Source organism: Chlorocebus sabaeus, chromosome 24 (genome assembly GCF_047675955.1).
Source record: "Chlorocebus sabaeus isolate Y175 chromosome 24, mChlSab1.0.hap1, whole genome shotgun sequence".
In the NCBI taxonomy this organism is placed as follows: Eukaryota; Metazoa; Chordata; class Mammalia; order Primates; family Cercopithecidae; genus Chlorocebus; species Chlorocebus sabaeus.
Window position 1 is genome coordinate 53,876,051 of NC_132927.1, and position 13,326 is coordinate 53,889,376.

The 13,326-nt window shown below is 42.3% G+C and overlaps 1 protein-coding gene across 1 annotated transcript in view; it reads right to left on the reverse strand.

Moving 5' to 3' along the window:
• Positions 1-13,326, reverse strand: part of SPTLC2 (serine palmitoyltransferase long chain base subunit 2) — a 103,666-nt gene that overhangs the window by 27,614 nt on the left and 62,726 nt on the right. The window lies entirely within an intron of this gene.

The following is a 13,326-nucleotide window of genomic DNA, read 5'->3' on the forward strand; positions in this document are numbered from 1 at the left end:
AGCCTGTGGTATATAAACTTCCGAAGTCAGACTATCCAGGTTTGTATCCTGGCTTGAGCATCTAGTAACTGCATGGCTATGGACAAGTCACTTAACCTCTGAGTTTGGTTTCTTCATCTATAAAATGGGAATGGCAATGGGGATGATGATGATGACGATGATAACTACCTACTTGACAAGGTTGTTTTAAGAAAATGGGATACTCCATTAAAGCACTTATTGAAATGTTTAAACACATGGTCTTTAAAAACTCATTATTTTATATTTACATATGTAAGATCATTTATATTATTTTTTTTATTTTCTATTTTTGTTATTTTACCTATAACAAGACCTATATATTTTAAGGCCTATTCTTCTATCATCAAATTGGGAAAAAACAGAACTAAATGGGCATATATCCTTTTTATCTTCTAGAGAGATATTAAAGACGTTGAGGAAAAAGAGAAAAGGCAAGCCAACAGGAGACAGTTTTTTTCTAACTCTAAGGCCCACTCAGATACCAAAAAGGAAAGAGAAAAAATGAATAAAAAACATAGAAGGATCTAAGTGGTATTAAGAAATAATTGGAATCTAGCACTAAGAAACTGTTGTTTACTCTGAGAATTCAAAAAAATGAACATTTTACCTTAAGAAGCTTTTTTTTTTTGAGACGGGGTATCTCTGTGTCGCCCAACCTGGAGTACAGTGGTGTGATCTCGGCTCATTGCAACCTCTGGCTCCTGGGCTCAAGTGATCCTCTGGCCACAGCCTCTCAAGTAGCTGGGATTACAGGCGCCCGCCACCATGCCTGGCTAATTTTTGTATTTTTAGTAGAGATGGGCTTTTGTCATGTTGGCCAGGCTGGTCTCAAACTCCTAACCTCAAGTGATCTGCCAGCCTCGGTCTCCCAAAGTGCTGGGATTACAGGAACGAGCCCAGCCCCTTAAGAGGCTTTTGAAGCTATGTGTCATTTTTTTGTAGCTAGCACATGGTAAGTAGTCAAAGATTGCTGGTTGAAGAAACTTCTTAATTGTGGCTTGAACTAATAAAAGAACAGAATCAAGCCAGGCAAGGTGGCTCATGCCTACAATCCCAGCACTATGGGTGGCTGAGGCAGGCGGATCACCTGAGGCTGGGAGTTCGAGACCAGCCTGACCAACATGAAAAAACCCTGTCTCTACTAAAAATACAAAATTAGCCAGGCATGGTGATGTATGCCTGTAATCTCAGCTACTTGGGAGGCTGAGGCAGGAGAATCGCTTGAACCCGGGATGCGGAGGTTGCAGTGAGCTGAGATCATGTCATTGCACTCTAGCCTGGGCAACAAGAGTGAAACTCTGTCTCAAAAACAAAACAAAACAAACAAACAAATGAAAAAACAAACCAGAATCAAATGAAAGTAATAAGAAGGTCCCTCTGGATATGTTTTGAAGATCAGATAGCAATAAAGGAATAATATACCTTAAAAGGTCTCAAACATACAAAAAAATTTAATGGACAGAGTTCTTATCTGCTACTAAAACAAATTTAACACCACATTCTCAATTAGCTGTGCATATGTGGGAAGAGGAAGGCACAGCAGCCCAGATCATCAAGAAATGGTCTCCATTTGATTTTGAAATACATTTTATTTATTTTTAATTTTTAAATTTAAAAAATTTTTTGAGACGGAGTCTTGTTCTGTTGCCCAGGCTGGAGTGCAGTGGTACGATCTTGGCTCACTGTAACCTCTGTCTCCCGGGTTCAAGCGATTCTCGTGCCTCAGCCTCCCGAGTAGCTGTGACTACAGACAGCCGCCACCACACCTGGCTACTTTTTGTATTTTTAGTAGAGATGCGGTTTCGCTGTGTTGTCCAGGCTGGTCTCGAACTCCTGACCTCAAGCGATCCGCCCGCTTTAGACTCCCAAAGTGCTGGGATTATAGGCGTAAGCCACCACACCCGGCACACTTTATTATTTTAAAGGTAGAGTTCTCTCATTGCTAACATTTAATTCTGGCACAAGTCCATATAAACCAGTTCCACTGAGAGGGGAAATGAGTGGTAACGCATGTTTAGTTGCAGAAGTAGTTTAGAATTACAAATGGGCCATAGATAATCTGTTCACAGAACCAAAAATATGTGTAGCATATAAAATCTAAGAATAAGGCGAAGTGTAACTGTACTGAGACGGTATGTTTGCAAAACATTATATATATTTTTTTATTCACTTTGTCCCCCAGGCTGGAGTGCAATGGTGTGACCTCAGCTCACTGCAATCTCCACCTGCCAGGCTCAAGTGATCCTCCTGTCTCAGCACCTCAAGTAGCTGGGACTATAGGCATGAGCCACCGCGCCCGGCTAATTTTTGTACTTTATTTTATTTTATTTTTTTGTAGAGGCAGGGTTTCACCATGTTGCCCAGGCTGGTCTCAACTCCTGGGCTCAAGTGATCCAACCGCCTTGGCCTTCCAAAACGCTAGGATTACAGGCATAAGCCACCAGGCCTGGCCTACAAAACAGTTTAAATATAAGTAACAAACTAATTCTTACCAAAAGCAGCACATTCATCTATCAACAGTAACCTCTTCTTAACAATGCCTTATGATGGCCTACTTTCATTTAAATTACTGTTTTGAACTTAGAAATGCAAGGACTCTATGTGCACAGACTGGATGATATGGATATCCACCCATTTAGAAGGGGTGGGGTCCGTGTGGAAATGTGTTCTAACACTAAGTAATCAAATTTTCTTTTTTTGAAATGGAGTTTTGCTCTTGTTGCCCAGGATGGAGTGAAGGGGCGCGATCTCAGCTCACCGCAAACTCCGCCTCCCAGGTTCAAGCAATTCTCCTGCCTCAGCCTCCCGAGTAGCTGGGATTACAGGCATGCACCACCACGTCTGGCTAATTTTGCATTTTTAGTAGAGACGGGATTTCTCCATGTTGAGGCTGGTCTTGAACTCCTGACCTCAGGTGATCCACCCGCCTTGGCCTCCCAAAGTGCTGGGATTATAGGCATGAGCCACTGCACCCGGCCGCCAAATTTTCTTTTTTAAAAAAGAAGCAGTCTTTCCTTTGATCATCTTTTAAAATGATCAATTGTCACTTTCTTTGAACAGCTCTAAAGTCGGGGGAGAAGTCAGTAGATAACGCTTTAAACTCTTGTCATTATACTTTCCAGATCAGTAAATTATATACTCGTCGCAAGTATCTAGATGGGATGTATCATGAATATATCCAAGAATATCTAGGCCAGGTGCAGTGGTTCATGACTGTAATCCCAGCACTTTGGGAGGCCAAGGCGGGTGGATCACCTGAAGTCAGGAGTTTGACACCAGACTGGCCAACATGGACAAACCCTATCTCTACCAAAAATACAAAAAGTAGTCAGGCATGGTGGCACGCGCCTGTAGTTCCACTTACTCAGGAGGCTGAGGCATGAGAATAGTTTGAACCCGGGAGGCGGAAGTTGCAGTGAGCCAAGATTGTGCCACTGCACTCCAGCCTGAGCAACAGAGTGAGACAGACTCTGTGTCCAAAGAAAAAAAAAAAAAAAACCCACAAAGAATATCTTAAAGTACCACGTGAAAAGTGAAGAAGGAAGTAGGGTAAGAGGGAGAGTAGAGCATGTAAAGAAAAAAAAAGTCAATGAAGATATTTTAAAAACCAGAGTATACTAGTATTTGAATTTATTTCTTCTGGTTTTTTTTTTTCCTCACATTATCTCAGAGAAAGATAAAGAATCTTATCTAAAAGCTCAAAATGAAAATAAAAGAAATATTAACTAAAAGACAGGACAGATTGATTTTAACAACACGTTTCCCATAAGTCCTAATTAAATGGCACTGGAAAATCTTCCTGTTAAGAAAAGGAGAATAAATGGACCTTCAACGGGCTCTTTACAAGCGAAGGCATTTTCGTGACCCAGTGAACAGTCTTGTAAAAGGGAGATTTATAAGGGACTTCCAGGAAGCAAGAGTTCAGTAATTTTCTAACACTGAAGCAAAATAATGGGAACTAGGTTTACCATCTCCAAGACACAACCCCTATTTTGCTAGACTGGCGACAAATATCAAAGTGCTCAGCCGGGGCCACTGTCAAGCTAAAGAACATCAAAGCCGACAGATCTGCCTCTTCATATCCTAGGGATACTGTTCTAAAGCAGCCCCTGGTTTCCTACCTCCCTGTAAGAACTAGAACTGCTTTTGCTAACACCAAGTACTGCACAGTAAATTCCTCTCAAAAGCACGGTTTATCACCCCCACCCTCTTGTGGCTTAATCCTTTAATTCATTTCAATGCCAAAAACTAGGATTTCCTGAGGACTGCCACAGGATGTACAACAAGCAGCAGCGGCCAAGCTTAAAGCTGCTGGTTCAATATAATCAGAAGTTTAAAAGAACGGTTGCTAATGCACAGCCAGAAACAGAGCGCCCTCCATAAAAGGCAGAAAAGAGACCAAGTGCCTGTGAAAGATCAAGGAACTGAGTTTTAACGGGTGCCAACCCACAGGCAGGACAGAAAGTCTTTTGTTTGTTTTTGAAACCAAGTCCCACTCTGTCGCCCGAGCTGGAGTGCAGTGGCACGATCTCGGCTCACTGCAACCTTCACCTCCTGAGTTCAAGTGATTTTCCTGCCTCAGCCGCCTGAGTAGCTGGGATTACAGGCGTGCGCCACCACGCCCGGCTAATTTTTGTATTTTTAGTAGAGACGGGGTTTCACTATGTTGGCCAGGCTGGTCTCCCTCTTGATCTCGTGATCTGCCCATCTTGGCCTCAGAAAGTCTTAATAGACTATTCTACTGTCCTCTGTGGGGGCCGGAACATATCACAGGCTACTCTGAGACAAAGAGATAAGGAATGTGAACACTGTAGTAATGTATCTACCCACAGATGAAGACAGCTAGCAAATAAACGTAATCTCTGGTAAAGGCTTGGTTTGGATTTAAATGAACAGTTTTAGAGGTAGAAGGCAAGACAATAAGACAATCAGAGTTTCACAAAATGATTAATACTAAACATTTTAACAACTTTATAGTGGGCAGGGCCATTTGTAGGTTATGTACTAAAGAATTTGAGGATTAATAGGTTATAAAAATACAAGTAGCTAAAAAAAACCAAGTAAAACAAAATAATTGTTTTGTTAGTTATATTCCAACTAGCCTTAGGAACCATGACCACAGATCTCTGAATCCTTAGTTCTGTTTTCTTCCTGCACCTAACTGGTTTCTAACTTCTCCACCTATGCCACTGATTCAATCAGCAAGAATCATCAATTGTTCGGAAGGGAGTGTCAGCATCCCAGGCATTTAGAGTTCCAGAAACAACCAGCAACTTAGCTCTGCCACCAAATGCCTGTCTTACAAGCCAAACATTTCCCTCATTTATATCTTGACATCCAATTTATTTTCCTTTTTCAATTACCATCAATCAGTAGAGTTGCTTTGGTTCTCTCTGAGGTAAACAAAAGAAAAAAGAGTTGTCAAAAAGACAATCCTCTTTTTCTTCTTCTAGAGATAGGGTTTCCCTCTCTCATCCAAGCTGGAATGCAGTGGCGTGATCATAGCTGGGCTTGTGCAATCCCCCCATCTTGGCCTCCCAAGTAGCTATGATTCCAGACATGCACCACCATGCTTGGCTAATTTTTAGAATTTTTTTGTAGAGATAGAGTCTCACACTATGTCACCCAGACTGGTCTCAAACTCCTGACCTCAAGTGATCCTCCAGCTTCAGCCTCCCAAAATGTTAGGATTACATCCCAAAATGTTAGAATTACCACATCCAGCCTAAGGTTTTCTTTTCAATGCATATTCTAGGGCCTCATCCACCAAGACTCAGTAGTGTGGGTGGAACAAACTAGAATCTTCATTTTTAACAAGCAGCAATGGTTCTGAATTGGGGCCTTACATTAGAAGCATCCGAGGTGCTTTTAAATAATACCATGCCATGGCAGGGAGGCCTCGCCTTGAGATATTCGATGGGTTTGCAGAAGGTCTCTAACATTGGCACTATTTTTTTAAGCTTTCCTATGTGTAAGCAAGGTACGAACCACTGTACTAAAAGTACCGCTGATGCAGGTGGTCCATGGACAAAGTTTGAGAACCAGGGCTTCAAAGAGTTCATGTTAATGAGGTCTTTCTGAACCTCTGACAAAGACTCTCTCCTTTGACCAAACTTGAGTCAGGCTCCTCTTGGAGTCCTTTCTGGTAAGGGCTCCCTATCAGAAGACCTTGGGCCTCCTTCTCCATTCTTGTAGAATCCAGTTTGAGCAATAATCCTTCCAAGTCAGATTAGAGAAAATCCCCTATATGACTACCCCTGGTATCTTATCACCCTGGCCTACCTTCAACAAGAATGCTGAAGGCAACCATCCCCCTTACCCTGATGTTTTGTCTGAGTATTTTTCTATCCACTCACTCACACCCTGTTCCCTGGCTGTAAATTCTCACCTGTCCTTACTGGAGTCAGACTACAGTCCACCCTCTCCCCCACTGGAAGACCCCACTGCAGTGGTCCCTATGCTTATTATCATGGCCCCCTTGAAGGAAGTCTGTCTTATCATGTTTCACAAGTGCCAGGAATAATTTTTTCTTTAACACATCACTCTACTGCCAAAGTAGATGGCAGGGAGATAGATACAAATAAAATATTTAGATAATTAGAAAAACCATAGGTGACAATTAAAAAAAATCAATTCCTTTTTGGAAAGCTTTCAAATCTGGCAAGCTCTTAGAAGGGTATCAGGCTCTTTTCTTTTCTTTTCTTTTAAGATGGAGTTTCGCTCTTTTCTCCCAGGCTGCAGTGCAATGGCATGATCTTGGCTCGCTGCAATCTCCACCTCCCAGCTTCAAGCCAGTCTCCTGCATCAGCCTCCCAAGTAGCTAGGATTACAGGCAGGCACCACCATGCCTGGCTAAATTTTTTTGTATTTTTAGTAGAGACGGGGTTTCGCCATGTTGGTCAGGCTGGTCTCAAATTCCTGACCTCAGGTGATCCACCCGCCTCAGCTTCCCAGGGTGCTGGGATTACAGCGTGAGCCATCACGCCTGGCGGGGTATCACGTTCTTACTGAGAGCAGATTCCATCTATTAGGTCACTTGTTTACACATATTAACTACCTGCTATAAAGTTGGGGAACAGCTAGGATCAAGTCTATCTGATGAAAAATAAAGCCCTCAGACATAATTCTGGGGGGAGAAAAGCAATTCCAATCATGTGAAGGTTTAGAAAGTTAGAATTATTCTTCAACAAACAATAGATGCTGGGCATACTAATAGCTAGCTTCAAACTAACTCTGAAACAAGACACAAAAGGAGAGAATGCTCTTGTTGTAAGAAACTTTTAATAGCATTTGGATCTGGAAGAAAGAGACAGCAGTGGAAGAAAAAATAGACATACCATGTTGCAAAAGCTCTTGAGTATTCGGAATCGATTTCTGATCCATGGAGAGAAAACCCAGAGGCAAATGCCCAAAAGGGCTTTTATTTTTTGGGCTGATTACTCACAATTAAACTTTGGAAAATTAGCAGATTTGGAAAATTAGCAGATTTGGAAAATTAACAAAAATTAGAGATTATAAAATAGTCTGTTTTAACAAAATGCTAACTATCATCATGCAACCTCAGAAGCAGCAGATGGAGTTAGAAAAGCTACATTCTAGTTGGAGACAAGATATTGAGGAAACGTGTCCCATATGTGAGCCCAAACTTCTCCACCTGTAAAGTGGTCATATTGCTTGCTGATTTCAGAAGGCTTAAGCCATTGGTTAAAAGGCCTTTTGTGCTCAATAATGAAGAAGCTACTTCACAAAAGGAAAATCTTTTTTTTTTCTTTGATTGCTGATAATTTACTAGAGTGACAGTATCCACAGAAAAATTTCATTTATACAGAAAGTTATTATATAAGAAACCTAAAATATGAGTTTGCTTCAAAAAATTAGCTGGTTTTAAGGAAGTTGAAGGTTTTAGGGGAGTGGGAGTGAGTGAAGGAGGAGGCTGTAGAAGGGAATGGAGGAGGAAACTGAGAAAAGACAAGCTGAACAAAGGAAGAATTTATCTGTGGCTCTGAGACTAGTTCTTCCCAGGAATCTTACCCCTACTACTGGACTGTTTTTTCAAAGGCAGAGAACAACTATTGTTCAACTCTGCATCTCCCACACAGCATATCTACCACTATGTATAGTAGTTGCTTGATAAATATTTAACAAATGGTGACACACTTTTTTTTTTTTTGAGATGGAGTTTGGCTCTTGTTGCCCAGGCTGGAGTGCAGTGGCACATCAGCTCACCGCAACCTCCTGGGTTCAAGCGATTCTCCTGCCTCAGCCTCCTGAGTAGCTGGGATTACAGGCATGCGCCACCATGCCCGGCTAATTATTGTATTTTTAGTAGAGATGGGGTTTCTCCATGTTGGTTAGGCTGGTCTTGAAAGCTCGACCTCAGGTGATCCACCCGCCTTGGCCTCCCAAAGTGCTGGGATTACAGGTGTGAGCCATTGCACCAGGCTAAAACAAGTCCCCCCCCCCCCCCAAAACAACAGCATTCTAGGCAGAAAGTCACAAAACAGGAGGAATCTAGTCTGATTCGTGGCATCAGATAAACTGCTAAACTGTACTGTGGGTAAGAACAAAACTGTGCTTACCAGAAAACTTAATTTTCATTCCGATGAATTTCTAATAGTGAAATAAATTACTTTAAAGCACAACAAAGAAGAAAGTCAATACCCAAAACTTCCTAGGCTCAGGAAGCATGGTGCTTGATGGGAGAGTTAAAAGCTGTCAGTCCTGAAGACAGGCAGGGAAGTCTCTATGACCTCCTCCTGGAAAGGCTGCGTTTTTTCAACACTTCTAACCCTTCGGCATGGGAATCTTGGAAAGCTTTTTTCTTTTTTCCCCAAAGAGACAAGGTCTCACTATGTTGCCCAGGCTGGAGTGCAGTGGCTATTCACAGGCGTAATCCCCCTACTGATCAGCAGGGGAAGTTTTAACCTGTTCCATTTCCAATCTGGGCCAATTTACCCCTCCTTAGGCAACCTGGTGGTACCCTACTTTCGGGAGGTCATCATACTGATGGCTGAACTTGGTGCAGACATGTCTCTGGCAGAGTGTGCTATAGCCTAGGACTCTTGGGCTCAAGCGATCCTCCTGCCTCAGCCTCCCGAGTAGCTGGGACTCCAGGCATGTGCCACCGCACTGTCCTGGAATGTCTTTTTTAAGTATCTCAGTTCTCTTAGTTTTTGACAGTTCCCTGGTATTCTCAAGGTGATCATTTAACACTTCATTAACAAGTCTATTACTGGAATTAATTCAAATGAGCCAAACCTAGTTTTAATTAAACCTCAATCTGCTCAGGGTAGTCTTTTTTCTCCTGTATCAGTAGCTGCCTGCATGGGCCCAGTTCCTTTCAAAACAAAGAAGTATAAAACTCTATAAAGTGTTCTGACATTATTTAAAAATTTATCTATTAAAATATACCTATCTAGTTAATTTGGTTCCATAATTTGGTCATTCTGGCTCAACATTCAACTATTCAAGCAATGTTACAATAAAGTACTTGAAGAACCCACTAATTTTCTGGTATTTCCAATCATGCGTGCATTCATTCAGTCATTCAATAAATTTACTGAAAGGATCCTAGATGTCACACACTAAGCTGGGTGCTATGCATGTTATTATTAACTACACCTTTGGACAGAAATAAAATACATCAAAGCACAGCTCTGGAAAATGGAAAAGCAAAATTTTAGTTGATTTGGTCAAACATTTTGCCTTGACTCGTACGTAGATATTACAGCTAAATTTCCGTTAGTGGACATGGATTAGTGATGTGTAAAGTAAAAGTTAGAATTTCAAATGTCTAGTGGAATTTATCAGAATTTCCTAGGCCTCATTTTTTCTACTCCCTGGCCTATGCTAACTCAGTATTCCCACCCCAGGTACAGGCAACCTGGCAGCACAATTCCCATTCATTATTACCTCACCCGGAATCCTAGTGAAGTTGCCTTGCAATATCGGTCAACCTAGTCATATGTCCTGTTCTTCCTTGGGAAAAGGATAGAAACTGGAGGAGAAATGTGGAAAAAGTTGGGAGGAAGGGGAAAGGAGTCTCCGCTCACAAAGTCGCGTGGAAACTGGATCTCACCTTCCCTTGCATGCTGCAGCTTTTCTGAAGGCTCTGTACTCTCACTAAAGAGCAACATTTCTTCACACAAAAAGATGAAAACATTTAACAATAAGCAACCACATACTGTCTATGTATGTGTTTAAGCCTTACTTTCAATACCAGGTGCTTAATGTACTCTGGAATCCAACAATAACAAAAAAAGTAATACATTCACTGACATGGTCTGGATGTTTGTCCTCTCCACATCTCAGGATGGAATGTGATCCCCAGCGACGGAGGTGGGGCCTGGTGGGAGGTGTGTGTGTGGATCATGGGAAGGATCCCTCATGAAGGCCTTGCTGCCATTCTTGGGTAATGAGTGAGTTCTCGCTCTGAGTTCTCCCAAGATCTGGTTGTTTAAAAGAGCATGGTACTTCCCCCTTTTATGAGACTCCATCTCAAAAACAAAAAACAAAAAACAAAAAAGGCTACAAATTCTTTGACATGCCTCCACTGGGGAGGTGGAATCTAGTTCCCCACCCCTTCAATCTGGGATGGCCTTAGTGACCTGCTTGTTAACAACAGGTCAGAAAAGGTCATGCGGTTTCCGCCAGGTTCTTTGGAATGCTTGCTCTCTGAAGCGTTCTTTCTGGGTACCCAGTCACGATGTTATGAGGAGCCTAAGCCACATGGAAAAGATACATGCATGAAGGTGCTCTGGTCAACAGCCTCAGCTGAGGCTAGCTCCAAGTCACTCCAGCCCAGGTGACGAGTGGAGAAGCCTCCAGGTGATCCCAACCACCAGCCATCTCAGTCTTTCCAGACACTTGAGTCTTCCAGGTCAGCCCCAGACAACGGAGCAAAGACAGGTCATCCCTGCTGTGCCCTGACCGAATTCCTGACCTGTGGCACCTGTGAGCATAATCAGATGGCTATTGTGTCACACCACTAAGCTTGGAGGGTGGCTAGAGGCAAAAACTAGAAAACGGGTGCTGATCCAAAGTCTATATATAATCACCATGTTTCATTTTCTCACTACCAGCACAGCCCAGATTTTATCACTTAGTACAGGTAAGTCATTTATCTGGGGGTAACGTGTCACACAGATCCATGTTCTAGAACAGGGCAAATAAATTATCCAATGTTAACTTTGATAGCTCTTAGCCATTTCTTAGTCACCTAAACCTGTGTGCTGAATCAGTTAAGGTAAGTGTGCCTATGTGAAGTACCTAGAGAAATGATAGCTATATGTATCCATATGTGTGTGTGTATATGTCTGTCTCTCAGATTCACACACACAGTTTCCACTAACACCGCATCAGAAGGAGAGCAGATATTGTTATAGCTGTTATCAATAGGGAGCTACTCACAGGCTCCACAATGTGTTTGCAACATTAATAAGACGACTTCTTCAAGAAATTAATTCGCAAAACTGAAAATGATCAAATTTCACTATTTCCAAAAATCTCTCATTAGAGATAACAAGGATCTAGCACAGATCAGAAAAAATGTTAACATAAAATTCTGATTTAAGAAAACAGTCTACTGGGGGCGGTGGCTCACGCCTGTAATCGCAGCACTTTGGGAGGTTGAGGCAGGTGGGTCACCTGAGGTCGGCAGTTTGAGACCAGCCTGGCCAACATGGAGAAACTCGGTCTCTACTAAACATACAAAATTAGCCAGGCATGGTGGCACATGCCTGTAATCCCAGCTACTCGGGAAGGCTGAGGCAGGAGAATTGCTTGAACCTGGGAGGCAGAGATTGTGGTGAGCCGAGATCACACCACTGCACTCCAGCCTGAGCAACAAGAGCAAAACTCCGTCTCAAAAAAAAAAGAAAACAGTCAGCTGGGCATAGTGGCTCACACCTATAATCCCAACACTTTGGAAGGCCAAGGCAGGCAGATTGCTTGAGCCCAGGAGTTCAAGACCAGCCTGGGCAACATGGTGAAACCCCATCTCTACAAAAAATACCAAAAAAATGGCCAGGTGTGGTGGCAGACTCCTGTGGTCCCAACTACTCGGGAGGCTGAAACACAAGAATCATGTGAACCTGGGAAGTGGAGGCTGCCGTAAGCTGAGATTGCACCACTATACTCCAGCCCGGGAGACAGAGCAAGACTCTGTCTCAAAAACAAAATCCAAAAAAAAAAAAAAAAAAAAAAAAAAAACCAAGAAAACAGTCTTAGACCAATCAAAATCAGATGTGCCACTTTATTCGACGCAAGCCAAATCAATCTTACAATAAAGTATTACATAACTGTAGAGTGGAGAGCTCATGGCTGATAATGTGAAATCTTTTACAAATGCCAAACTGACTTTATAAGCATTAAAAAAGCAACAAGTGAAATTATTGCCTTATACATGCAATGAAAATATTTTTTAAAGTAAAACCAGACACCCAGTTGCTCCCCTTTTAGTATCACTGTTCTGCAGTCAATACTGCCCTCTGGTGTTGCAGAATAAAAGTCAAATGTCAGAAAGTGAACACAGCACTTCATTGTTCACAGTAGTATGTTTAAATCAAGGCATCTAGTTGGGACTACAAATCCCATCAAAGACAAAATAAACAGATTCAGGATGTCATTTATTATCTCCCGTATATGAAATTAGAAACTCTTTATAAAGGCATTAAATCAGGAATACTAATTTATGAAAACAGCAGCTCTAAACCATGCTGTTAATGAAACATCACTAACAGTGAATTACACCATCACATAAAATTACGCAATTCAAGAAAAACCCCAAAGGCATATATTACCTCTGAGTTAAGAGGGTGTGTAGGATAGTAAGAGTAAAGCCTCCCATCTATAAACAAGAAAATTCCACAGGAAGTGAGCCAGGGTCGTTCTCATGGCATATGTATCAAACACATTAAAAAAGTGTCCATGGAGGCTGGGCGCGGTGGCTCATGCCTGTAATCCCAGCACTTTGAGAGGCCGAGGTGGGCGGATCATGAAGTCAGGAGATCGAGACCATCTTGGCTAACACGGTGAAACCCCATCTCTACTAAAAATACAAAAAATTAGCCGGGCGAGGTGGTGGGCGCCTGTAGTCCCAGCTACTCAGGAGGCTGAGGCAGAAGAACAGCGTGAACCTGGGAGGCGGAGCTTGCAGTGAGCCGAGATCGTGCCACCGCACTCCAGCCTGGGCGACAGAGCGAGACTCGGTCTCAAAAAAAAAAAAAGTGTCCACGGAAACCACACACCAGCCAGTTCTGCCTATCAGTAAACCTGACTATTTATTTTAGGAAAAAAGCTCAAGAA